This window comes from Anser cygnoides, chromosome 12 (assembly GCF_040182565.1).
Source record: "Anser cygnoides isolate HZ-2024a breed goose chromosome 12, Taihu_goose_T2T_genome, whole genome shotgun sequence".
Classification (NCBI taxonomy): domain Eukaryota; kingdom Metazoa; phylum Chordata; class Aves; order Anseriformes; family Anatidae; genus Anser; species Anser cygnoides.
The window spans coordinates 20,627,380-20,655,000 of NC_089884.1; the positions used below are offsets into that span (position 1 = coordinate 20,627,380).

Consider the following 27,621-nt stretch of genomic DNA (forward strand, 5'->3'; position numbering starts at 1 on the left):
TGCATGCTTTTCTCTTCACCTTTTATTTTCATGGAAGTCTTCAGGAGACTGATTTTTCTGGAATGTAAGGGAGAAAAAAAAAATCTCAAACTTTTGTAGGGCTAGAATATGTTTCCGGCCCATCTCTATCCAGCCTTACCCACAGATATTTTTTTCCCTTTGCTTATATTTTTCTTTAATGAGTCAAGCCCTTAAAATGCTCTATTTCATATTCAAAGTGACATTTTAACATATATTTGCCTGACAATATGATACATATATTGATTTTAATGAGGGCCTTATTATATACATACATACATACATACATGTATATATATATATATATAAGCATCTACTGAATAAAATACAAAATATTTTCACCTAAATGTTGTGTAAGTTATTCAGGAACAGGGTGCCTTTGAGGGAGCTCAGGCTGCTGCTGCCTGGAGCATGCCCGGTCTCTGGGTAGCTGCAGGGCTCCCATCTCCTCCACTTGCCAGCACTGTGGCTTCTCCACAGGCTGGCGGAGGAACCTGTCCCCCAGCTGCCATGCCCGGCCTTCACCAACTAGAAAATATTTTGGACGTCGATGTCCTCACCTAACAAGCCTTGACATCCCATCCTGCCTGCTTTGGTACCAGCCATGCAGCAGCTGCGGGCATTGGCGGGTGTAGGTTAGGAGCCTTTGTTAGCACTTGGGGGCCTTTGCCATAGCATTAGTACGCTTAACGCAGAGTTAAATTTGGGTTTTATTGGCAAGGGTTAATAATCAATGTAGATCTTAACAAAGGAGATGCTGCCTTATTATACTGTGAAACTTTTTTTCTTAACTGTCAGTGAAGCAGTACTAATTATTACTCCAGTGTAAATGAGGTCATTTCCTATTAAGAGAACAAAATGCTTAGCCTTGCCTTGCCAATTCATACCATCTATTTTTCACACATACCCAGCTTCTTAGATTTTTTTTTTCAAATTTTGATAAAATCCATTCATTTGTATTAGAAAAGTGTAAACCATTGCAATAATAGTTGCCCATTATTATCCAGATGAGCTTTTGTAATGTGTGGGTTGTTTGAATACCATGTGTTAGCTATGGAACAATTAGCCAGCTGAATGGTTCTTTAAAACAATCAGATACTTTTATCTCACTGAAAAAATACATTCCTTGGAAGTGTACTGTTTAACTGTAAATTCTGAGGAACGCTAAACTCTCGTTGCAAGTAGTACTTTAGGATATATGTTGATCAAGGACAAAAAGACATTGAAATATCTTGTCTTCGTGTTTTCATTTTTTTTTTATGCAAGCAAAAAGATTTAAGGAATATTGTAGCAAACAAAGGGTAATTGTTTTAGCCCAGATGTTGCTTTTGCACAACAAGCAGGTTACAATGTTCCCACAGAGCTGATGAGCCCAATCAGTGAAATGATTAAAAATTGATTTTGTCCCTGTAATTACAGTATGTAAACTACTTAGCTTGGATTGCAAAGGAAGTGATTTTCTAATTACGTATATACTCTGGTGTCTAATGATTGGTTTTTTGAAGTAATGAAGAGAGAGCCCTAACGACTCCTTGGTGCTCTGTTGTTTAAGAAAGACCATCTTTAGAGTAAGCAGCAACAGACAAAGAGTTTAAATTGAATTTTCAACACTGTTAATGTGCACATGGATTTGTTTATTAAAGAGACAGTAGCATAATTTGATTGGTTGAGAACATCATGGCTTTTTTATTATGTAATATATTAGGAGGCATGTGTCATGGTATAGGCACAGAGGTGATGGAAACTTTTTTTCGCACTACTTTAAATTCATAATGTTTTCTTATAACTTGCTCAATCAGATTGCCACAAATGTCTGTTCATCCCATATATCCAGAAAACCCGGAGGAAGAAAGAGCAGGTAGCAGATTTTCCTCCTGTTGAGGGTATTTTTCACATCGGTGGGAAGTAAGTTTGGGATGTCTGAGCAGTGCCTAAGCAGCCGGCCAGTTTACCTTTTGTGTTTTTAACCAGAGCTTTCCGAGGGAAAAAGACCAGGTGAAGACCCACCCTCCAGGCACTCGGGGGTGCCACAGGGTGGGGGGTCAGGCATGGGGAGTCCAGTGCTGGGCCCTGGGGCTGTCCTGGGGGTTGGGCTGTGGGGCAGCCCTAGGAGCCCCCTACCCTCAGCACAGCAGGTCCTGGTGAGGAGGGAGGGCAGGAGCTGCCCGCCCTGGGGCTGGGGTACCTCAGGCCTGCAGCTACCTTCCCGTTATGGGGTACAGGCGGTGAGGAGGGGGCTCCTTGCTCAGCGCTGGGCAAGGCTTTCACCCGATGTCCCATTGCGGGAGGATGGCGCGGCCCTGGCTGTGTGCACAGCTCCTGCTGATGCCAGCGGGAGGGTGATGCTGGTTCCCTGGGCACCATGTGGGGCCCTGGGTCCAGGTCAGACCCCATTCCAAATTCATGGCTGCAAGTGCCAAATCACAGCTAAACCACGCTTACCACCAGTGGTACAGATGTCATTTGCTAGTCTGCAGCGGGGCCTGACCTAACAGCCATGAGGCCTAGCGGTGCCTGACGGCTTCCTGGGCTTTGGGTCAGGCCCAAACATGAAGGGAAGGAGCAGCACCGTGCTGAAGCAAGTGATCAGTTTTACAACTGATAGCTAGCCCTAGTGGGGGCAGCTCAATTGTGTTACTAGTGCCAACGAACAGAGCAAGGTGGAAGCTGAGCAAAGCAAGTGCGTACTGGGTTGTTTGAAGTACCAATGTGCATAGAAAAGCCTAAGGAGCTAAAAAGGGTTGCCTCTCAAATAAAACATTTTTGCAAACCCTTTGGCTCCCCAAAAGTCAAAATCATGTGCATCCCTGTCCTGTTCGCCTTGCTGGCAGGAGGGAAAATGAGAGCAGCAGTTTGTCGCATGATTGTGGTGATATAAAGGAGCTCTCCTGAAAGGAGGTTGGCTTAAACACCGCAGGTTTGCCAGGAGACGTGTGCAAATCCTGCCATGGTGAGATAGTCATTAAAAAAAAAAAAAAAGGGGTGAACCTAAATTATATACCTCTTATTTACAGGCAGGCTGTTTCAAGTGCTGGAGATCCCAGTGTGCTGGGGCAGGAAGGCCTGATCCCGGTGTGGGAGGGACAATAGTATGGCTCGGATGTGGCCAGGATGGTCACAGGGACATGGGTTGAAACCATGCACTGGCCTGAGAAACGTGCCGTCAGGTCTCGTGTTTGTAGGGAACAACAGATAAATACAGAGATTTATCCCAGCATCCTGCTTTGGGGACTGTTTTTCTCTCTTCGTTTATGCGCATAACTCACAGTGGTGTTAAATGGACCCATAAGGCCCCACAGCTCCTGTCCCGCAGGTGGCAGGTGCAGCACTTGCACCGAAGCCAGGGCGGGCTGTCCTGTGAGGCCACTTGCTGTGCATGTCGTTTCACCGACGCTTCTGCCCAGCCCATGGGTCTGTCCTGGCAGCCTTGCTGTGCTCAGGGCAGCTACATAGCAGTGCTTCAAGAGCCCCTCCAAAAGCAGCTGATAGGGAGCAATTAGTTAAGCGTGACACCTTGTTCCATCAAAACGTGTGCCTTGTTCCCAGAGGGCTCCAGCCTTGTTCCCTTGAGATTAGCAAGAGTTTGGTCATTGAGTTTAACCAGGATGGTGCTAGGAGCTTCACGACAAAGTCTTTGCAGCCTCAGTATTTGGAGAAGAGTCGCATGGTTCTCTGAGTCTGAGCTCAAGCACCTGTTTTCCCTTGCTGTGTATTAGGTTTCTGGCTGTAACCTGCAGAAGTCGCTCAGTGATGGGATGAGGCTGCTCATTTAAAGTAAAGAGCTACTTAAGTTTAAGAACGAACAAAAATTATACCTCGCAAGTACTTTTAGGCAATCCTCTCTCTGAAGGCCTGTGGGGTTTCTTGGTCTCAGGGAGCAGAAGTGGTGCAGTGATGGGGACTATGAGGGGGCAGGCTGTCTCACGGAGCCCAGTGCAACTGTGCAGCAATGTGAATGCAGTACACGTTACTGTCAGAAACTGGTCTGTAGGGGTTTGCAAGGCCATTTTTTTGGTGCCAGCAAATGTGTTAGACGCTAGTAAACTGGCCCAATTTGACCTAAGTGGAACTATCCTAATTTGTTTTCATGCAGCTTGCTGCCTGTACCTTTAAAATATCTCCTTTACATAGTCAGTGTCAAATGTGTTAGAATAATATTAGCACAGGTAAGTAAAATATCTTTTTTAAGGTTTTAAATAATTTCTGCTATAGTTTAATGTGTAAAGCTACAGATTTTCCCAATTTGTTCATAGGGTTATGTATCACAGACCTTAAATCATTTAAAGTTTTAAACCTGAGGGGTTCACTCACAGTCATGAACTGGAAAGCAGATTGCAAGAGACATTGACATGCTGATCAATGACATGAAGCCTCCAAACAAATCAGCATAGGACTTTAAGAGATGAAGCCTTACTGTGTTCTGTCTGTCATCAGAATTTATAAAGCATCTTAGTGAAAGCCCCTTGAGAATCATTCTTAGAATTCTGCAAGTCATGAGCGTGTATGTAAAATCAGATTTTTTTTTAAACACAAGTAGCCTTGTAATAGCATAGCAAAAATGTAGTCTACAATGTCAGCGTAGGTGTACTAAGAACCTGTTTAGTGAGATAACATCTTTTCCAAACCCAACAGCTTATTATCTTCTTTGTTTCTATTTCTTGGCTTTCTTACTTTGAATGAGCTGCAAGTAAACACTAAAAAAGGTGTATCTTGAGGTTTTAAGACATCAACAACAGCAGAGATTCCAGACAAACAAGCTGTCACTGCTTTTAGACACTGCAATTGAAAACGTTGGATGGGACCTGTGTTTATATATAGCAGCCTAGGAATTTGCTTTTTCTGTGTATCCACAGATTGTAACCAAAATTCACTTATTTGAATTCTGACAGGATATGGGCCTGCGTAAGTGGGACCTGAATCCTATCTAGATATGGTTTTGTGTTTGGGAAAATGAAATCTGTTGACAAGTCTTTTTTAACCATTTCCAAAAGGTTTTTGCTCTGTCCAGCCAGTGCTGTAGGTGCTTGCCTTGGCTGCCCACTGGTTTGCTTCTGGTGGAGCTGGCTGTGCCTGTGGGAAGTGGGGCAGCAGCGCAGAGTTGGGGTTTGTACTCAGTGCCCAGCGAGGTCAGCACTGTCAAACAAGTAGCGAGGAGCTAGGCTTTGCCTTTTGGGGTTATTAATTCAACTATAAAACCAGAGACAATTGGCATGTAAAAGAAAACCAGGCATGAGGAGAGAGCAAAAAAGAAATGTGTTCCTACGCGTGAGAAACAGTGGTGATGGCAAACCAGATGTCTACTGTTGAATTTTTGGCAGTTAACTGTGGAAATGTGAGTTATAAAGGAGGGGTTTGAAGCTTTTATTGGGGTAATTCTTCTATGTGAGAGACGTTCTATGGCAGAATTATCACTTGGAAAGTATTTCAAAGAGTGTGATAAAGAGTGGCTCAATCTGTAAGTGAGGGGGAAGGAGTTGGGGATTAGGGAACATCGTGGTAGACCATTGAAATGAAAACAAGTAGCATGTGTTTGGTGTGGTGGAGAAGCCAAGGAATGAGTAGGGGAGATGGCACGGACAAAGTGGGATATTTTGCAGTAATATTTTGCATTGGATGTAGTAAGGATAAGGTGGGGCATAGGAAGATCTTAGAGGATTCATGGAAGTGTTTCATCCGCATTGCACTAGTGGAGGTCTATGCTGCTTAGTAGGGAACTCCTAATTTGCAGAACTATTTAATATTGTTTTGGTCATCAATAGCAGTCCTCAGAATTGTTGTTTATCCTTCAAGTCAACAAATGGCATTGCCCAGCAGTGTGGTCGTGTCAGTGCTGACCAAGTTAAACCAAATACAATAAAATAGCCAAACTCTTAATCATGTCCCACAGATAGGAAGGATACAGTCCTGCACACGCTGATAGCTGCAGCCAGCCACTGGGGCTCTGCGGAGAAGTCAGCACTTCTCTGGGTGAGTGGTATTTGTGAGGTGAAGCCCTAAGGCCGTGCTGCTTGAACTAGAGTTTCGGAACCAGACTTAGATGTATGAAATAGTTTGGTTGATGTAGATATACAAAGTGTATTATTTGGAAATGACCTTTAATTCCATTTGTTAGACACACATAGGAACAGACATAGTTAGAATTCTGAGTCATAAATTCTTCAGATTATAGCTTTAGTCCAATGAACTTTATTTTGCTCTAAGAACGCCCTTTGTTTTTGTTTCTATTTTGCTTACTAATGTAATGGCCCTAAATTCACTGCTGACAAATATCTTGGAAGTATTCTGGCTTGGCTTTTATTGCTGGCTCTTATCTCTTTTAAGTGGGGTTTATTAGATGAGATCATCTACAGAGGACTAATTTCTGCTATAAAATGGAATTAAAAAAAAGTAAAAATACAATTAGTAGCTGTTCTCTTTTTACTCAGTTCAAAAGATTAGAATATCAATGTCAAAGAGAATAACTGGGTTTCTGGAGTATGCTATGCAACTTTTGTTTTATCCTGTTTTGTCCTCTTCTGCTGCACTGTCTAGAGGAAAGGATCAGAAGAATTTCATTCTGTTCCCCCAGCATTATCTTGAGGAGAGGTTTTCCCTCTCAAAACAATCCAGAACCGAAAGAACTTTTTAGTTCTAAAAATGAAATGGCCACCAAATATGTACATTATGAAGACTTAAAAAATAAAAGGTGTTAATCCCATTAATATTCTGATTCTCAATACTCTCTGCTGCTCTGTAGATTGTCTGCTTGAGGTGGCATTGTAATATTTTAACATAAATGTCTGATTCAAACATTGAGTTTTGACATACTAAATTTCTCACAGTTTTTTTACAGTTGCGACCTTCAGTACCTATCCTGTGTATTTTAAGAATTTCCTCAGCCAGGGAACAGATACATTGGTTAAGAGTAACTGGTAAGAAAACTTATTTAACAATATTTTCTTCTACTTATGCATCTGAATTTTTAGTGTTTTTTTTTTTTCTATTAAAAAAGGCATAAAAATAAACTACCTAAATTAGATTTTAAAATCTGTTCTCACTTTTTTTTCATGTCTTCAAAAATATTATGTTCATGTCTTCAGGAAAACTCTTTATTGTAGTTCTTTCGGATGTCATGAGCTACAAATAGATTTTTTCGAGAAAAAAATCTGCTTGGTAAAATCATGAGCATTCATCTTACATGGTTGATATGTAATAATTTTATTAGAAATGAATCATAATTTATTACTTTATCAACAGACTGTTGATTTACAAAAAATGTCCATTACGCTCATGATTAAATTATCACTTTTTTTTTTCCAGAAGTTCAATAGAACATCTCGTGCAGATTATTAAGATCCATATTCTTTTTGTATATTAGCATGAGAAGAACACCCATGAAAATCAGTGGGTGGAGGGGTGTACTACATTGTGTATATGATTTTCCTCAGAGCTATTCCTATGCAGTAAAAGAGTAGCTCCTGTAAAGTCTGAGAAACCAGACTGGTGTGGAAATCAGTGTGAAATCAGAATCAGGTTATTTGGCCCTCAGTTTGAAATAAAAGTCTAGCTTCCTAGGAAATAACCAATAATTAATTCTACATTCTACATGCGTTAATTGATTCTTAAATCAAAATTTCTGATAGCTTCTGCTTCTAAATCAAATTCTTATGTTATTTCTTTATTATAATTGTTATACTGGATTGTCCACTCATTTTTATATCGTGTGAATCAGTAGAAACTGTGTGATTCAGAGGAATGGTGCTGATTTATAGCATATGTAAGTGAGAGGATGTTCAGGCATATTAAAGCTTCAGTACTGCAAATGCATAAGCAGGTATTGAATTACTGATGCTAATGGAATTACTCACGTGAGTAAAGTTAAGTGTGGATGTAAGTGTTTTCAGGATTGATGTCTGTACTTAAGAATTTATATCATTTAAGAATATGGCTCACAGTTTTTAAAACTTACTAATTGAATGTGAGCTACTGGGTTTTATTCTAGACAACTGACTCGACCAGAGTTATAGTGACTTGATTCTAGAATAATTCCATCAGCTTCAGAGAAAATATATGGATTTTTAATACTGTAAATAAGAATGCAGTTTGACCAATTCACTTTGCTGATCCCTACTAATATGAAGAAATACTTGCCAGAGTAAAGGAGAAGCACAGAACTGGACAATTAGTAATACAAATGGTTTCAATCAAATGGTTAAATAGCTCAGCAAAGACATGGTTCATTTTGTAATAGCAATTGGAATCCAAATAAAACCATCTGAGAGATGTGCTGTTTGTTGTGATGTTAGTGCGAAAAACAGAAAACTCTCAATGTGTCTTGAATTTCAGGGGGGTGTCATGAAACCATTATAGTTTTTTTTAAATATATGACAAAATTCCAAACCCACAAACTTAAAATACACATGCAGAAGCTCATACTTGATTCTAATTAACAAAGCTTACCTTTCTCTTGACCATACCCCATAGAGGTCATCATGTAACCTATTTAAATTGATAGTAATATTATGCACCACGAAATTAATTTTACATTGTATACAGTTTTTATTGTGACTTTATCTTGTTTCAAAAGTGCTTACTTTCTGATTTTGTGGATATTACTAACTGGATTACTTTTATTTTGGTTTTTACACAACAGTTATATTAGAAATTTGCTGTTTTATTCTTACCTTCTTAGTAAAAATCCTTTTATCACACAATGGGTAATTTATATCCATTACCAGCCCTTTCAATCCTTTTCAGTGGTGCTGTCAGTGCCTTTGGCACCGTAATGATTAATGTGATCTAATAATAGTGTGCCATTATATTACCTTAGTAAAACATGTACCAACATCCTATTCAGATCTACCAAATTCATAGCTTCCTATAATATTTTTGTTGAAAGACAGGATTACTATTTTTCAAAGCTGAATTTTTTTGCCTTTAACATATTTAATGAAATTCACAATTCTTTGCCATGGTAATCTTTATGCATGTATTTGGGCTTGATGGTTGAATTTTTTATCATTCTGCATTATTATGATTTGTTAGGCAAATTGTTTGACTTGTAAAGAGAGACGTGCATTACATTGTTTTGTTAAGGGTGTATTTTAAGCATTCAGTACCTTCTGATTAGTCACCTATATTTATCATAGATTGTAGAACGTAAAAATAAGCATTTGGGCTAAAATGTGTTTTGCTGCTTTCTAACCCAGATACTGCCGCATACTACAGGAGGCAAGGTTGATGCTGCTCTGCCCAGCAGTACCAGTTTTTGTTACAGTGTCTTTGCTGTGGTGCTCTCTGTTCGGCATTTCCTTAATTCTGTGCCAACAGAAACATGCGGAATGGTGCCCAACTGTGAGTTGGAAACTGGGATCGTGCAGTGCTGTCTCTTGTTTTCAATCCAAGATATGTATGTTTGAAAAACAGATTCATGCATATGTACCACGTACTTGAGGTTCAAGCAGGAATAGCATTTCATGACCCCAAACTCCCATTGTCACATAGTGCCAGTTCCCCTCAGAAGAGGAGGAATTATCCAGAAGATATATATTTTTTTGTGACAAAAAACGATGGTGCTGGAGCGTTGGAGTTGTGTATTTATGATGGCTTTTCCAGTCATCCCACTTATGTACCTGATGCAGTGTGAGAGTTTGCTGCTCTTGCACTGAGCACAAACTCCCCCAGACCGCTGCTAGAGGAGGACTTGAGTCATGGCACACTTTCCAGTGCAGAATATTGGGTTCCTCTTTTTGATATTGCTACTAATCAGCATGGCTGAAGGGTTTGGATAACACTGCATCTTTGCAAAGCATCTTAAATCTTCATCACCTAAAGATGTCATTATTGCAGTCAGGGAGTCACATACTTAACACTGTCGCAGTAAAATCAAAATGAAACAGCATGTCCACATTTTAACTCTACTTTGTGGTGTTCTGTTAAATACCTACTCTTACAGTTTCATCATATCACAATAAATAATGAATGAGAAAAATATTTTAATCTTGTCAATATCAACAGTGTCTAAAAACAAGGAAAGTGTGTGTATGCATTTATGTGGATTCCTTATTTGATTTAGGCTAAGCGATACAGCTGTAACAGGATTTGAAATATGCAATCAACGTAAACGAAGAAAAATATTTTGAATGCAGTGTATAAACTGTGTGCTTCTTTAGACATTTTTAGGAAAAGAAAAAAAGATGATGATTGTCACACCATGTAACAATAATACTACTGGAAATGTATGCAGCAGCTTTGTTTCCTGCCATGGTAAAAACAGTCTTAAGCCTTGGTCATTTAAATAGAAGACATTTTCATCTCTTCTCTGTGGCTCATTCTTCATGATGTAACAAGAAATAAGGGGCAAGGTTTGAAATCTTGCCTTAACATTGTATTCAAAATGTTTAAAACAAGTTCAAAAAGATGCTTCCCTGTTTTTAGTAATAAATACTTATTTACTGAACAGAAAAACCTTTCATGAAGTACTCTCCAAATTCAGTTTACTAATGGAGATATAATTTGTTAAAGATCTAAAAGAGTTGTACTAGCCTTGAATTAGGGATGCCTTAGGTTGCACTGTAAGTCACTGGACTGTCTCCTATGCTGACTGCATTACCATACTGCTTTATTACTCTGGATCCTGCAGGTGTACTAGCCAGAGAGCCAAGTTGGACTATAAACAGGTAGCTTCCTTTCTTGGCTAAGAACAGAGTTGTCAGTGAAAAATTTCTCCCCCATTTCTTTACACAAAACCCCAAATAGGTGTATTCTAGTGCAGAATAGACTTTTCTGTTGTCTGAAGAATTTTCAGAGCCTTGTTGTTTTTTTTCTTCTGTTGTTCCTTTCAGTGGGAGATTGTATTAATTGCACGAGGGACTAGCTTCCATGGGGGAATTTTGTCTTTTTCTTTGGTAAAGTAGGATTGGAAGTCAGCGAATTGGCCAGTGAGTGAGTATTTCATCTGCACATCTTTCCATCTTTGTTCTGGTGGGATAGAGGCTCTTACGTGTTGTCTCTGGGAATATGGCTGGTTAGAAACAGGGTGTGGTGGGTCCTGATGTGGCTGCAAAAGCAGTTAAAAAGCACGATTACAATTCACTCTCCTTGCTTAGGTTCCTGTCCGTATTGCTGTACTGTGATCTTGAATGAACTTAGGTAGACTAGGAAGTGGTCTCCTTTGCATGATTCTGAAAGAAAAGAGTACCAGTAAGCCAAGTAAGAAAAATAAAATGAAAAGCCTAATTTTTGAAGGTAGAAAAGCACAAGAGGAAAATATTTTTGTCTTTTAAGACTAATTTTTCTGTCCTTTGAGGCCATCTGGAAGAAGTAGCAACTAGTAATTCTTGTGTTATATTACTAGTCACTGAATTACTTGTGTGACTTTAGTAATGAAACATAAATGTTCTCTTGGTTCCCCAGTGGGCATAATACCATTTACCTGTATCGAAAATGCTTTGTAATTTAATTAACACTTGGAGTGTTCTTTGAGATCCTTAGCTAAAAAAAAAGCAGGCAAAACGAGTCAATTGTTACAGAAATCCCAATTTATCCCCATTTAAAAAAAAATTACACTTTCTCTTGGCTTTTTCAAACCTCAAAAAATGTTTGATAGGGGTTTTGGGCTTTGTTCTTACTGGTCCTTAGAGTCACTTATTCTTAGTGATTTGCACAGGCGCAGTGTAGGTATTCCGTTTTTGTTCTATGGAGTGTTTTGGTGAATCATAAATTACCAGTCCCAGTGCTGGGAACCTGTTTCTTAGAGAAGCATACATTTTTCAGGAGAGAACTTGAGTTGTGCTAGGAAAGTTCTGTATTATCCTTCAGTAGATACTTTTTATTATTTTAGAGGAAATAGTTCCTAATTTTTAGTTGTGCACTAATAATAATAGCTTGTGCTTTGTTTCATCGAGTATGCCACTATCTTGCTGATAAATCATGTATGACTGTACCATTGTAACTACAGCTATTCAAAAGTCTTATCTAATTACCACATCCTGTCATGGCCAGATCACTGACCAGTGACCAAACCAAGTTTTTCCTTTGAATAGACAATGCCTGTGTATAAGTATGTACCGATCTAACTTTGGATTGATCCAAATATTTTTGGGGCATGCACTTATGTTTGAATACACACATTTGTAAGCCAGTGGTTAAGAGGAAGACTTGAATTATTTTTATTTTTATTTTTACTTTTGCATTCTTCTCTGACCTCCGGTGAAGGAGTTTTATTAAGAGAAGCAGAAACACCTTCAGCAAGCTAGCTGCAACTTCAATCCATCCATGTTTTCTATGTTGTTTTGCAAGCAGCCAAACATCTTTCTCTAGAATCATAACCCCCACCTCTTTGCTCCCAGGTACGTAATTCATTCTCACATTTTTCCTTACAAGCTCGATGCATTCATCTGGGATTAGCTGCCTACCACTCAACTTTCTTTCTGGAGACTATAGAAACAGCACATACTTATGTGGATACAGCTAGGCTCAAGTTTCTCTGGAAAAACATACATGTTCACACATTTTCCCTTTTTATATCTACTTTTTGCTACTAAAAGGAGTTTAAACAGTCTTTCAGATAAGCAAATAATCTTAATAAGCATCTTACAGCCAGCAAAAATGTTGCACACCTGTTTGTACAAAGCCTTGATGAAACATCTCAAAGTTATGCTAAGCAAGTCTGCCATTCCCTTCTGGTATTAAATATGCCATTATCTTGAAGTTTTAAGTTGTGCTATTTGTGTAATAGCAGATAATAGCACCTACAAAGGAGTTTATATCTTTCTTATTCTTTTCTTCATCTCCTCCAGCAGTTGTTTCTGAGGAATCCTTTTGGCCTTGCTTTGATAATGTAAATAGACAGTCTTCTGCATTTGTGAATGAAATTGAGAGCTGTTCGTCTTCCATCTTTCATGGGATGAGGGAAGGCCAGTATTGCTTAAGCAACCAGCCACTTCCTTTCAAATATGTTAGAGTAAAACAGGCTCAATTAGCAGAAATTGTTGGTATTTTTTTGGAGTCTACAGTGGACTTTCTTTCTTCTTTTATTTTTATTTCTTTTTTATTTCTTTTTTTACACCATTTATTACCACAAAATATTTGGAGGAAAGGTAAAATGGGAGATACCTGTGAAGTTCCTACATCTGCACAGCTGCAGTGACAGGTAACAGTGCTGGGCAGAAGTGCAACTGCGCAGTTGTGACATTGACATTTGTGTCTCTATAAAGGACTTTAGAATAGAATAGTTCAGTCGGAAGGGACAAAGATCGAGACCTACTGCCTCACCACTTTGCGGTAGTTTACTTTGGGAAGAGGTGAAAATGTAGAACTTATAATGCTCAATCACAAAGTGATGTGTGAAGAAGAAAGGGAGAGAAACTCACTTCCTCTAGAATATTACATTTTTACTGCAAGTGTGGCTGCATAAAAATAGCGCACATTTTAACTCTCTGAACAGTGATCTCAAGTGTTGCTTTGAATGGACATTATCCTGTGAGTTAAACACTGGAGGAAAATTCTTGCATTTCTTTTTTTCTCCTGTGGGTAACTGTGCTTTGCATAGCTGACCAAATATGCCAAGGCTATGGAAAAAGAAAAAATGGCAAGATGACTGTTTCCCAAAAACAGTAAACACACATTGCAGCCTGGCTTCTTATTAGAGAATGCAAGATTTTACTTTTTGAATAACTACTGTATTTTAACAATAGACATCAAGTGGTTGCTATGTGATACACAACAGTGTTTTTCATGAACTTTTGGATGCTGAATAAGCCCAGCAAATATGGTTCTTACCCTTTTAGTTTTCTGGGTCAATTCATTTTGCACAAAGGAGAGAATGATAATTTGAGTTGTAGGCAGAGAATGTTTTCTTCACATGGCAGGAAAGATGAAAGCTGTTTTTATTTGATTTCTTTTTGAATTAAAAATTATAATTCTTTATAGAGTTACAAATAATTATCTTATTACTAAAGGCATCCTGTAAGCTTGTTATAGAGTCTCTCTGTAAAATAATTGCTGATAGTCACTGCACAGTAAAAGTGGGGAACAAGGAGAGGAAACATAGAAATACAAACACATATGTAACTTGTGAGCGTGTGAGGGGGGGGACTTGATTTGGTTATCCCAGAAGTAAAGATCTGGGCAAATGCTTTCTGTTTGTTAGGTGGTGCTGGCTGATTACAGACCATATAAAGGTGTTTTCTGAGCTGCTGTTCTCTTCTCTAAATGCTCATCCCTTTCCTAATTGTAGGTCAGAGATGACAGTGTCTATCAGATTTAGTTGGCTTCCTGATGGGGCACCACATTGGGGCTGCTTTTACGTTCTTATCTCCCGTTCTTCTGTTGTCAGAATCCCACTGAGCATGATTTCTGAGAACTGTAGCCTGGGTCTGTGGATTTAAAGCCTCTGTGAGAGCAGGGGCTGCCACCCGGTGATGCCAGGAGGGACAGGTGAGGAGGCAGAAGAGCAGGCAGATGTCAGCAATGGAAGGTGCGCCACTCTGTTGTATAGGGTTAATGGCAGCTTCTGTGGAAGAGGAGGAAGACTCCAGAAGAAGGGATGAAGGAGGGGGTTTGAAAATAGGGGGAAGAAAGGCCATTGAGTTATTCAGGGGAAGGGAAAGGGAAAGAGACATAACTTCACTGAATTATCTCAGTGGTTGTAGTCTTCTACTTATGTAATTTATATAAATCCATTATATTAAATAAATTTCCACTGATCTGTACCAACTACTTCTGCTGAGAAGGTTTGTGGTGTTTGTTATTGCTTTGTTTTGCTTTTCTTGGACATAGTCAAGCCATTTCTTCTTACAGTTATTGTGTCATAGATTCTGTGTCTTTATCAACCAGCAAAGTGTGTGTTTCAGCTTCCTTGGAGCATTTCCTTACAGAGGAGAATCAAGGAAGTTACGATATATCCCAGGTCACAATGTCCAGACAATCTGCAGATTTTTTTTTCCATTCTGGCTGGTGGTGGTCCTCTCAAAAGCAACTATTGCCCATTTTTGGTTAGATGTATTCCAAATGCAGTTTTGAGGTACGTACCTTGTCTCTTCTGTATCAGAAACTGCCCCACTTCCCACACCCTACCTGCCAAAAAAGCTATATTTATGGTAACAGTTGATTGCTTGCTCAAAGGGAGAAAAAGTCTTTCATGGACGACATTTTTTATTTATTCTTTTCCATAGAAATTCCATTTAAAGCATTTATCATTGGGATAATTTTCTGTCTCAAAGTCATATCAGATGCAAAGCTGTCTTCATGGCCATTTCTTCTAGCTCACTGGACAGCTGTTCTGCCTGAAAAGAAAGAAAAGATCACGTATTAAAGACTGGATACATAAGGAGAATCCTTGTGCTCTTCAACTGAGGAAAATCCTGGCTGTGAGCTCTTGATCTGACTTCTGGTTTCTCGATTTAGAGAATTGTATTTATATTTTGCCATAATATCTGCTGATTTTTATTATTTTTTAAATGTTTCCTTTCTGTATTTTGTAGACTTAGATTAGATACTAGGAAGAAACTCTTTACTCAGGGGGTGGTGAGGCACTGAAACAGGTTGCCCAGAGAAGCTGTGGATGCTCCATCCCTGGAAATATTCAAGGCCGGGTTGGATGGGGCTTTGGGCAACCTGTCTGGTGGGAGGTGTCTCTCCATGGCAGGAGGGTTGGAACTAGGGGATCTTTAAAGTCCCTTCCAACCCAAACCATTCTATGATTCTATCAGATTCTATCATCTTGATGTTTGGAGGGTTTCCACCTCTGTGATTTGATTGATCCTCTCTTCTCAATGGTACTGTGAGCAGAAATTAGTGCTACTTAGTAGAAGAAAGGTTCCATCTTTACTTAGTTTTGCTGATGCTGAACTAGTGATTTCTAGTGGAAAAGGACTGAAAGGTTGAAGGACATGCCCAAGCTGACGCCTTCTTAACTAGTACAGATGCCTGTCCTTGCTTATCGTTCTGCATTTCTGCGACTCTATTACACTGAAATAACTAACAGGTAATAAATTCCTTTTTTGTTAATTTATTTCTAATTATGCATTTACTGTGATGCTAATTTAAAGAAGATCTGAAGTACATTAAAAATTCCTTGCTTTTTTTAAAAAAAGCACTTTATTTGATTTACTAAATGTGTATATACAGTAACAGAATTGAGTTTAGTGCATGCCCTTTCATCTAGAAGTGTAGGGTGAAAGACATGAGTGAACTTAGATGCTACAGTTTTAGCCTAGCTGTGATTACCCTCCAGAATGGAAACTGAATCTCTGACAGAGGGTTTTCTGGCTGCGTTTCAGTATGTGTTGAGTGTTGGAGTATGGTTGCACAGCACAGGGCGGCATGGTGCAGCTAGACTGGAATCAAGCTGAAGGCTGTCTTGGAGACCTAGTAGCCCAGGGGAGCTATTAAGGTAATTAGGACTTTTTTTTTTTTTTTTCATGAGGAAAACACAAACAAAAATTGGCAATAAAAAAACACCCACATCTAAACCCCAGAAGATTTTTGTATCCACCTCTTGGTGCTCTTCAAAGACATTAGCAGTTTGTTGTGTGTTCATGCCAAGTTAGTATTTGATGGTGTCTTCAGGCCCTGGTCAATACTACATGGGACTCAGCAGTATACAGATACACTATATTTTGATGTGGACGCTTGCTGGAAGAGATCCTCCGTTCTCCAAGCCAGCAGCTCTTGACTTGGATAAGGTTTTGTGAGGGCTACTTTGCCTGGATTATGTTATGTGGGACTGCAAGAAAAATTGAGGCATGATACAGCTAATTATGCAGTGAAAGAGACATGAGAAAGGAAAGATGTGCCAGTATAATTGCAGTAAATTCTTGTATTTATATATGCTTAAAGTTGTCCTGATGCAAAATTTCCTGAAGCAAAGGAATTTATTGATTTTTTTTTTAGCAGATCTTGGATCATATTGCTTGCCATATTGGATCAGAATACTGGGCCGTCAAGTGCCATTGATTATGACCAGGAGCAGAAGATTTAGAGAAAGAGGCAAGAAACCTGTGATCAGTCATTGTAGGATAAGCTTTCCTTAAGGATGTTGTAATTATAAGCGGGACATATGGCAAGTGTGTACAACTTGATAGTTCCAAACCAAGGAAAAACAATGGGGATGATTTAATTCTCTTATGCTTTGAAATAAAGAAACAGTTTTATTTAATCAATAGACTCTAGGGTTTGATGTATGGATGAAAACTTACAATCAGTGGAATAATATTTCTGGTTAAGCACTTCTCATCAGAAACTTGTTTGACCTGTGGGCTGCTTCATTTTTTAAACTTAGATGTCTCTATTACAGAGCTTGTAAAGAGTGTTGCAGTGGTAGCATGGGGAGTGTGTGTTAATACAGACACATCTTGCAGGAAAGGAGATAAAACTTTTTCTTTGTACACAGACATATACATGATTTATCAAACATTGTATTACTCTGTCTTTACTGTAAAATGTACAGTTTATGTGTATTTATCTGTGTAGGATTAGAAACTCTGATGTTCTGTCTTGTTTTGGGGAAGAGGATTACTCTATAGATAAAGTGCAGATAATTTACTTTTAGTGAAACACTGCAGCTTAAGGACAGCAGAATCAACTTTCTTGAGGTAAAAGGAATTGATATGGAACAACATAGTATAGCTGACCACTCATAGGAATTTAAAGATGACATCAGAAATATATTATAGAAAATTTGTTGACTATTTTTTGTCGGTTATCCTAAAATGATCATTTGATTTTAAAAAACAACAACAAACATTGTAAATACTGAGTACCTTGAAATTCACCAGTTTTACTGCATGTATGATTGGCAGCATTAAATGTTAACAGCTCATTTAAATATGAAATATTTGTACTTTATTTAGGGATTTTTCATCTGTTGATTTTAGAAATGAAGATTCTGAGTCTTTGCATTCATAGTTGTGTGTTACTTATATACAAAAGCAGTCAGCAATGAAATAATAGTCCTAAAATATACTATACATTGTTTTGTGATTAAGGTACCAAATGCACAGTGTATAAAGAGATCTATGAAGAGATCTATAAAGACATCTATGGCATTTGATTTTAGGTGTGGCAGCAGCTATTATGATTTCATAATAGTGGGAGTAACATGACAGTTCAAAAGCACAGTAAGAAGATTATTTTTTATACACAGCAATGTAAATTTTTTAAAATAACAGTGTAATTTTTACATTTCTTACTGGATACGGGGCAATTCATTTTAGAATAATTTATTTTCCACAGGTAAAAATAAAAGATATATCACTGTGGAGCATAGTATAATATATTTAATTTTTATGAGTGAGTTATGAAGATGTACAACTCAGGAGCTAGGATAAACATCATATTCCTTAATTAATCCATTATACTATGACACGTGCCATTTTCATTACCCTAAAAAAAAAATGTGGCTTTTTTATATTAGAAAACCTTTCTTTTAAAACCATAAAAATCGTAAAATCTTATGCACCAAACACTATTAAAGAGTTAGATATCTTACAACTCTTCAAGGAATTTAGATAAAGGCCCATCATCTTCTGGTAATCACATTCAAAAATCTTCTTTAGCTCAAATGTTTTAGAGTGTGTGGATAGAATTCCCCCATGTTTAAATGAATCCAGACTTAAATTTCAGCTAGAGAATGCAGGTGAATCTATGATTGAGCAATAATATAGGAACAATAGTGGAAAATGTAGGAAAAAACACACCACACAACCCCCAAACAAACAAAACCACCAAAAACTCAACAACAACCCCTTTTAAGATCTCAAAATGCAGCGTTATAGATGTGTATAGCTTCTGATGCAGCGTGTATAGGTCTACAATGAACATTTTTTTCTTCTGGGTCTTACAGCTTTCAGCGAAGATTCTCCCTTCTGCCCCCAGATCCCCAGAAAATGTGGTGTATTCATTTAAAGGAAAGAAAGCTCTTAATTTATAGATGAACGAGCTAGAAAATATCCAATTCTTCTTGATCCCAGTAGCTGCAGCTTGGGGAAGTTATTCATTTGGTTTTGAGTGTGTGTGGGTGTCACATCTAACTACATTTTTATTTACAGATGAATGTTACTTTTGTAATTATAAATATTTTGCATTCACAGTAAAGAATCTGCAAGAGTTTTCATCATCTGTTGATTAAAGAATTAAACCTTGCCACACTCCAGCTAGCTAGGTAAGTTGTACTAGCCCTAAAGACCAGAGTAACTGTGGTGTAGGAAGGTGGGGTGATACTTTCTTAAGGTCTGTCATTGGCACATCTTGGAATAGATGACAGATTTCTCACTTCCTGTTCCGTGACTTATTGTCAACACAGTGCATCTATTTGATTCTATAATAGGGGAATTAATTTTCTGAAATGTTGTATTTCATCTTATACAGTGGAGCCAGGTGCTGAAACAATTACTTGTAACTTGTCTACAAACTATATCAGAATTTCCTTGTATCAAACCTCTAAGTTTTTATGCATGTATGCTTTGTGTGCCCAAGAGCAACCGATCTGTAAGGTATGTATGTGAATACATTTTTATATGATTTTAGTGTTAGGATATCAGTCACTGTCATTTCTAAAATCTGATACTAATAGAATTCAGTATTTGTCATTTTACATTGAAATAAGAACAGACATAAGACAGTACAAAACAAAACATTATTAATGAAAAAATCAAATTAGAGGTTGTTGTATATTGAATACAATAAATTTAATATAAATTAGTACAATACAAAGAAACGTGTTTTTCTGCCATTTCAGCATTAGAAGAATTGCACTGTTTTTCTCCATATGTCTGTGTCACCAGGTTATTATTTCTTTTGTTTAGTCATATAATAGAATGTGTTGAGACATATTATCCTCAACTTGTGTAACAGCCTACAAATACTGATTGCAGTTTGAGCTTGTTATGGAAAAGTATTGCCCTGTGGATTGAGAAAATGACCAACAGCGGACTATAATCTATGAAGCTGAGAGTAAAAATTGCCAACTAGAGGTCATTTTTCAAACCAAGGGGCAATAGTTTTCTACTATAAACTGAATATTACAGTCAGTATATGTTTTATTAAACCATTTCAGAAACTTGGGAGCAGTTTCATTTAAACTTCTTGCTTGATGTGGCTCAGAGAACAGGCCCAGGGCAGCTCACAAAAAGGCCTGGCATAGTCTCTATAATAAATATTCTGTATACTCAGTAATTGTGAAGGCTTTAGAGCCTTAATGGTGAACGGCCATATCCTGCCACCATTCTGCAACCTTAGCAGCAATTGAAGTCATTAAGGTTTGTGTATAAAAATCATTGCAGGCCACTGTTTCCCACTGTAATGCTATGACAAACTAGGGCCAAACTACATAGGGAAGCCAATTATGGCTATTACTCTCTAAAAGATTAAAAAGAAAATACCTTTTCATTTCTGCATACCCTTTCATTGTTTTTCTTTCCTACTGAAGTATGTCGACAATGGATCTCTTTATTGGCTGTCATATGGGGGTGATTGCTTAGTGCCTTGGTCAATAAGAGGATTTCCATTCTGGAATGACAGAAATAAGACACGTGGACTAAGTGAAGCCTTTATTCTCTTCCTTTAACACACCTTGCACATCCATAAAATGTTCTACCATCCTGTGGCTTGGGAACAGAGATGCTTTCTGGAGCCATTGCTATGAGTAACTTTTACTATTATCAGATTGTCAGCATAAAATCCTAGGTAAACTTCAGGTTTCAGAAAGTCACAAGCCTTCCTGCAAAACAGGGGGCAGGGGCCAGAGGAAATCCAAGAACAAGACCGTGGTGGCTGGGGCAGAATAAAACCAAATAAAACCTGTAACCTTTTCCTTGAGAATCCCTGATGGAAAGTGGTTTTTTTTTTTTTCTTTTTCAGGGGCCTCTTTCATTCTTTTATACCACCTTGTTGTCTACCTTCTAGGATTTCTAATTTTCAATTTTGTGGGAAAGCTGACAGATTGATAGATTGATCCTGCTTCTGTGGCATAAGCATGTCATAGTTCAATACTACTACATTTTTGGCAGTAAACTTATCTAAGTTACTGCATGCCTAAGTTACAAGTTCACGGGTTGCGATTATGCATGCAAATCGTGCATTCATATAACCATAATTAGAAATTTTTCTGCAATTGCCAGATTAATGCACTGTTACAGCTGTAGCATGGGCAAATTAGGTGCAAAAGTTGTTTCTCTGCTTCGTGTGTTTAAAAAACAGACCTTACATACATACGTATGTATATATTACGCAGGCAGACATAATTTTCTAATGGTCATAATTTTTAAAGTCTACATAAAAATTTGCCACCTCAGGAGGGGTGATGGGTTAGAATAATAAAAATTGGAGCAGCAAAAGATCTGTTACAAATCTTGTCCATCTTCTTGATGTTTCAAGATTGTTTCCTACAACGTATTTGCTAATACTTTGACCAGATCAGATTTAAATGTCCCAAACAGTTCCCACCAAAGTTTCACAGATAGAATTCAAAGGATATTTTCCCGATGCCTTAAAATAAAGTCAGCATCTTACCCTGTTATGTTATGACTTCAAGGATCTGTCCAGTTGTATCTGTCCTTGGTGCTTCCATGCTTCTAAATATTTGTAAAAAAGTTGCCATAAATTATTTTGGTATTGACTGTGCCCTTTTCTCTCATTCTCTACCTAGAATTGTGGCACCGGTCAGATTGTGTTATTTCACAGAAATAAAAAAAAACCTCCCCAAACCCCCAAAACTCTTACAGATCAAAATTCTGGGCCGAAGGAATATGACACTATTATTTTACTACTGCATATATCGCATAATATATACGAACACTCTCTCTATATGATTATGTATGTAGTCTGTGTTCATTGCTAGGAGGATGTTGTTTAGCGGTCTGTCTGATTGTATTGGACACTGTACAAACATATAATTAATCTCATTTTTAGAAATGCATAGCTCCAAGCTGAGAGTGTAGAAATATAGGGTTATTAGTTTCTAGAATGTTTTTATTACACACTTTCTGTTTTGATTGACAACTATTAGTATTTTAAGATGACAGAACTAAAACTTATGTTGCGAGATAGCATCAAATATAGATAGCTAAGTAAACAGAAGCATGTGAACAGGATAATATTTATTCTATAGTGTATAGCAATGTGGTAAGAGACTAGAGGGAGAATTATTCTTCAAGAAGGATATTTGATATTTTACATTCTTTAGAAATACAAACATTTTAGAAATACAAATACAGAACTGAACTTCACACCCTGTTTCTTCAGGGTAACATGCAGGTTTGTCGCCTATCTTGGCTGGATTGTTCTTTAAAGCTTCCTTCCATGTTTCATGTTCTTCCCTTCTTGGACTGCCTGTGTAGGAGATGCGTAGGAGAAGATCCATCCAATATGTATTTTATAACTCTTCTGCTTTTCTGGTTGATGGTTTGAGATTAAAACCTTGTAGTTCTGACCAAAATTTGTATCGAACACCTCATACCCAGTCCTTTTCCCAGAGAGCTTGGCTGTCCAAGTAGATGAAGGATGGGAGGGGAGACAGGTGCAGTCAGAAGTTAAGGGGTGTGCAGTAGGAGAGTCAGGAGGAGAAAGATGGAGCCACTGAACCAAGTCGGGGGCAGTTTCTCATTTGGCAAAAGATCAATAATAATTTTAACTGAGTAAATACTAATTTTGTTTCCAGAACAAAAAGAATAGTTAGTATGAAGTATGTGCAAATTTCCCATGTATTTCTAGTGAATATTTAATTAGAGGCTGGGTAAGAATTATATAGCTTTCAAAAACCAACAAATAAACAGACTCCTATTTTCATGATATGATTCACCCACCTAAAATTACTTCTGATTCACCCACCTAAATTTACTTCTCATGTTCAAAACTCACCTCAGAATGTTGTGCTTGGGCTCGGTGTGTATCTCCTGCCCTGGCTGGACCCTGGGCTGAGTTCAGGATAGGACAGCAGAGATGTGCATCTTGTAAAAACTTGTAAATGTTTAACGGAGTATATTAGGAAAAAAAATACCTGGTTTACTTGATGTAAAGCTTTATACCTGAAAGGAATATAGCTGTGTTAATCTGGTGTTCTGTTTGGGCTAATTCATCCTAATTTAGGTTAGCCTGCCTATTTCAATGTAGTACCTTGTGGACCTATCTTTAGTGGAAAAAGTTCAAACAAGCAATTCTTCAAATCATTCTCAATCCAGGGTTTTGCAAATACATGACCAAGAATAACTGCTTGTGTCCTTCCATAGCATCAACATGAGTAGGTGTAAAATCACAAAATAATATTATTAGACAATTGTTTTTGCAAACTCCAATTAAGTGGGGAAGAGAAGCAAAATAAGTAAGATCGATATATATATATATACATATATATATATATATACATATATCACCATTATTTACTCTTGGGTAAATGACGTTTCCCCTTCAGTAAGACAAAGTATCCCAAGTATGTGCTTTTCTTTTTTATTTTCTTTTTTATTTTTCCCTCAGCACACCTTTACATACAGTACCTGACTCATGATGGAGCTGCTAGGCAGAACTTTTAAATAGTTATAGTTTCTAGCTGAAATTACTTGTGTTTAAAGACATTGTATTAAACATAATAATAATAAAAAAGTAGCATTTGGTATGAACTGTCTGGTCAAGTTCAGTATTTATTCCTAAAATATAATACATCATACTTGTTTGAAAGTTTTCTTTTGGACAATAACCTCCTCTTCCCTCATAATGATAAGTGACTGGCTGCTGCAGCATCTTTTCAGAGCACCTTTTGTATTTGCTTCAGCTTTTCATTGCTCGAAAGTGGCTTTTCTGTTGACCTGTACATGGCACTAGGTTGATGCCATTAAAACTAATAATAATAATATATATGTATATATATATATCCATCTTAAAAATGCTTATTTTAGATTCTTGATTGGTGAGAGTACTGGAGATGTTTATGGAAGTACCATTTGCAAATAGTAGTTCTTGTCAATCAAGATGATGTGCCACTGTGTCTGACATATTTGTAAATTGTTACCAATCCTGTAGACTTCTCTAATCCCTTCTCATCCGTCTGTGATGCTCATGGTTCATCTCTTTTGGGTAGTAATATTAACACTTCAGAGTGATTCATCTAATGATCAGGCTCACTATGAGGAAGCAGTGCCGTATTGTGATGGAATAGAGTGTCATGATGTATAAAGTAAACTAGTCAGTCAGCATGAGAAGAGAAAATAAATAAAAATGAAAACACCTCTTCATATGACGGAAAAGAAAATGGAGAGGAGAATCTGTGGTGCATGATTGCTATTGAAAAGGAAGGCCCCCAAAAGACTATAACTGAAGAAATGTCATCTGGCTAATTTTCATAGTTAGGATAGGAGTGGTTTTATGGGGGTGTTGCAATCATATTACATGCTCCTCGTGCCCTTCAAGAAATCTTTCTGGATTTTGCAGCCATGTTTCCTATGAAGTTCTCTAGCATAGTCCAGTAGACTGCCCAGTGCAAATTGTAATGCTTTATTCTGAGATTCAGGAAGAATCATCTCAGATTTTACTCAAAAGCATGTCAACTACAGTCTTGCATCATTGGGTGTCAGGATTTCAGTGTCAGTACTGTTTCTACTTGAGCATCTTCTTTGTCTCCCTTAAGTTAAATTCTGTCCTCAAATGCTTGGGAATGGCATTGATATTCAATAGAAGCTACAAATGCATCAGAGATCAGATGGAAAATATGTATATAATGTGTTTATGTATTGCATGTGGCAGCTCGGCATAGTAATGGAGTAATGCTTTAATAAATAAAGTGTATTTATTATACAGTCAAGTGGAAAAAGTGGATGTTTTTATTTATCAGTTGTTTTTTGTCTTGGGTGTTTCTATCTTTGACTGATACAAATATTTTTGAATCTAAACACATCTCCACAATAGTGTTGTGTCTTTGTTCTGGATTTCTTTCATCTTAACTTATCAACACAGTGTATGAGCCATTTTATCCTACAGTGTGATCATCATCCTAGTGTGTATTTCCTCATTAATGTCACGTTAAGATCTAAAGAAATATGAAAGTAGGAGTGAAATTTCTTTTTCTGTACTAATTTTTTATACTACTAATAATAGGAAATCTACAGCACTGTAGCTTTGAAATAAATTTTTTAAAAAATTATACGCATTTCCTGCAACTGCTGTACTGCTTCCAGTCTTATGTTGGCTTAAATATTAATACTCAAACATGACCTTAAACAAAAACTTTGAGAAAGTCTCACTCCTTATAAGGGGGACATAATTTTTTGGTGTTTATTGAAATAATTGAAATATCCTAGTGAAACACCCCTTGAGAACAAATGTGTATAAAATGCATATTATAATCTCTCTTTTTTCACTGAATGGATTTCTTCTTTAACTCATGTCCATTGCATAAGTTCATAATGATCTGTTTTTTATATATCTGATATTCAATTGAAGACATTTTGAAAAGGGAAAGTACCAATGGAAAAATGTAAGACTTAACAGTTTTTTTTTTTAAAAAAAGATTGCAAGCTGGACATGCTTTTGCCAAACGAGTCCTTTTTTCCCACAGATTTACCCTAGAAGTACTTCAAGACAATTTGTATCTTTTAAACAAAAAACAACCCTAACACAACTTTCTGGTTTTCAGCTAAAAACTGAAATTTTCCTGGAAGGGTGCAGAGAGAAGACAGAGAAAGGGATGTGCGGGTGGGTCAGGGAGACCACAATTTATGCATTAGGGTTTGGGTGTTTTGTCTAACTTAAGGTGTTGAAAATTCTCACAGTTGGAGCCTGCATCTCTCCCCTGACTAAACAGGGGGCCAGAACTGTGACAATCCTGGTCATATGAAGCAAAAGTTGTCCAAGTAGCTGCACAGGGTGAGTTATTTGGGGAGTGTTAAAACATGAGTGAGGCCAACCCATGTCAGGTCCCATGGGGAGTGGCAGGGCTTTCATCCTTGTCCTGAGAACGAGGACCAGGAGACATTTCTTAGTTAGCAAAACCCCAAAGCACAAGGGGAACTCAATGTGTGTTAGTTGTTCTAGGGAGTAGCAGGCAGTAGCAGTTATATAGACCAGTCTTGTTCAGAGCTGCTCATTTTTTCTTGTCAGTTTAAACATCGAATCATCTACTCTGCTTGATTTTTATTCCTCAGAATTTTTCTTTCCTTTTGTGGGGACAGATCATTACACACAAACTCATTAAAAAAAAAAAAAAGATTAAAAATGGTTTGTATGGTGAAAGCTTTTAATTTGAAAGACATGACTACCAGCATATATTATATATATTATTTTTTTTTTCATGGGAAGCTATGCAAATGTTTTGATGGAGTTGAAATGCCTAGTTTACATTTCATGTTTTTAGATTGTTACACTATATTGTAATACAGCATATAAAAATACAAATGACAGAATTTAAGTGTTTTGACTTCTCCATGGTAAACATTGCCATATTGCAATGTCAATTTTTGGCCAGTTTCAGCAGAAAATTTGGTTTCAACCCGAAAGTTTAATTTTTAACAGATCTACCTATGATAATGAGTTTAGCAGCTCTGACTCTTTCATTTCAGTCCTTCCTGAGAATCACTGTTTCTGCCTCTACTTGTTGCTTTATTTGCTTTATTATTTTTAGGAGCTGTCAGTTTTCAGTCCTCTTCAGGCTCTTTCCCCGGTAGCAGGAGGCACAGAGGTCTTGTTTCTTTTTTTTTTTCTGCATTCAGAATATGAGACACAAAGAAGCCCACAGTCTAGTTACTGAGCTAGGTTTATTGCAGTAAATTGGCATTGTAGGGCACATTCTTCCCAACATCTTGAAGCTTTTAGCAAGTCTTTTCTCTTATTTGAGAACTGACACAGTTTGGCTTCTGTTTACTAAGGAGTCAAACAGTCCTACAACACTGATTTGCGTTTTCCTAACCCTATTCTAGTGTGCTTTCAATAATTTAGCAATCCCGTCTGAAACACTGCAGCTTTATTTACATCTTTTTTTTTTTTTTTAAATTGCAAACTAATACCCCTCAGTAAATGAAGACCCATATTTAAGTCAACTTTAGCAGTTGTCAGTGTTTTTATTTGTGTAAAACTTCTGGCAGAAAAACTCCAGGAAAGTAAATGAAAAGGAGTTCTAAGTAATTTGTTCATTTTTGTACTATTCTGTTCATGTACGTCTTTCAAGTATAACATAATAAATGTGTTGAGAACTGCTGGATTTCTGAGCCTTATGGATCAAATTTCTTCTTTATTGACAGACATTGTCAATGCAAACTTTTCCAAATTAGCCAAATATGTTATTTCAAGGGGCTGACCTTTCAGGCTTGGCACCACTGCTAAGAATATCAATTTAGTTACCAATTACAGTAGTCCTGACTTTTTTTTATGATAGTTGTCTTTTTTATGATCGGTACTGTATGAGATGAACAAATGTATTGCACAAACAGTGCGAGCAATACAGTTTTTCACCCTGGTAATCACACTACCTTTTTTCTCTCTGTGAGAACAACTATTATTTTTTTTAAGGATTGTTGACAACCGCTCAATTTATGATTAAAATCATCTTGATTGAAATATTTAAAATATTTTTTTCTGAACAGTTCAAATCTTCATACACAATGTACTCTCCTAATTTTCTGTACCATGTAGTGAGCCTTC

General features: G+C 37.4%; 1 protein-coding gene and 1 long non-coding RNA gene across 21 annotated transcripts in view; one reads left to right on the forward strand and one right to left on the reverse strand.

Annotated features, from left to right (window-relative positions):
* Positions 1 to 27,621, forward strand: part of ZNF536 (zinc finger protein 536) — a 343,101-nt gene that overhangs the window by 47,034 nt on the left and 268,446 nt on the right. For 9 of the 20 annotated variants that reach the window (XM_048073316.2, XM_067004235.1, XM_048073325.2 and 6 more), the window contains one exon: positions 6,840 to 6,929. The exons of 3 other annotated variants lie outside the window; for them this stretch is intronic. The gene's annotated coding sequence lies outside the window, so the exon portion shown is untranslated. Of the gene's footprint in view, positions 1 to 6,839; positions 6,930 to 19,091; positions 19,163 to 27,621 lie in introns of all 20 variants that reach the window. 8 more of the 20 variants (XM_048073322.2, XM_048073320.2, XM_067004233.1 and 5 more) reach the window with 4 other exon arrangements.
* LOC106039612 (uncharacterized) lies at positions 14,815 to 24,050 on the reverse strand. Its single transcript, XR_001209402.3, has 5 exons — positions 23,931 to 24,050; positions 22,858 to 23,024; positions 21,511 to 21,572; positions 20,382 to 20,508; positions 14,815 to 15,284 (listed from the first exon to the last, which is right to left on the reverse strand). It is a non-coding gene; the product is annotated as an uncharacterized lncRNA (long non-coding RNA).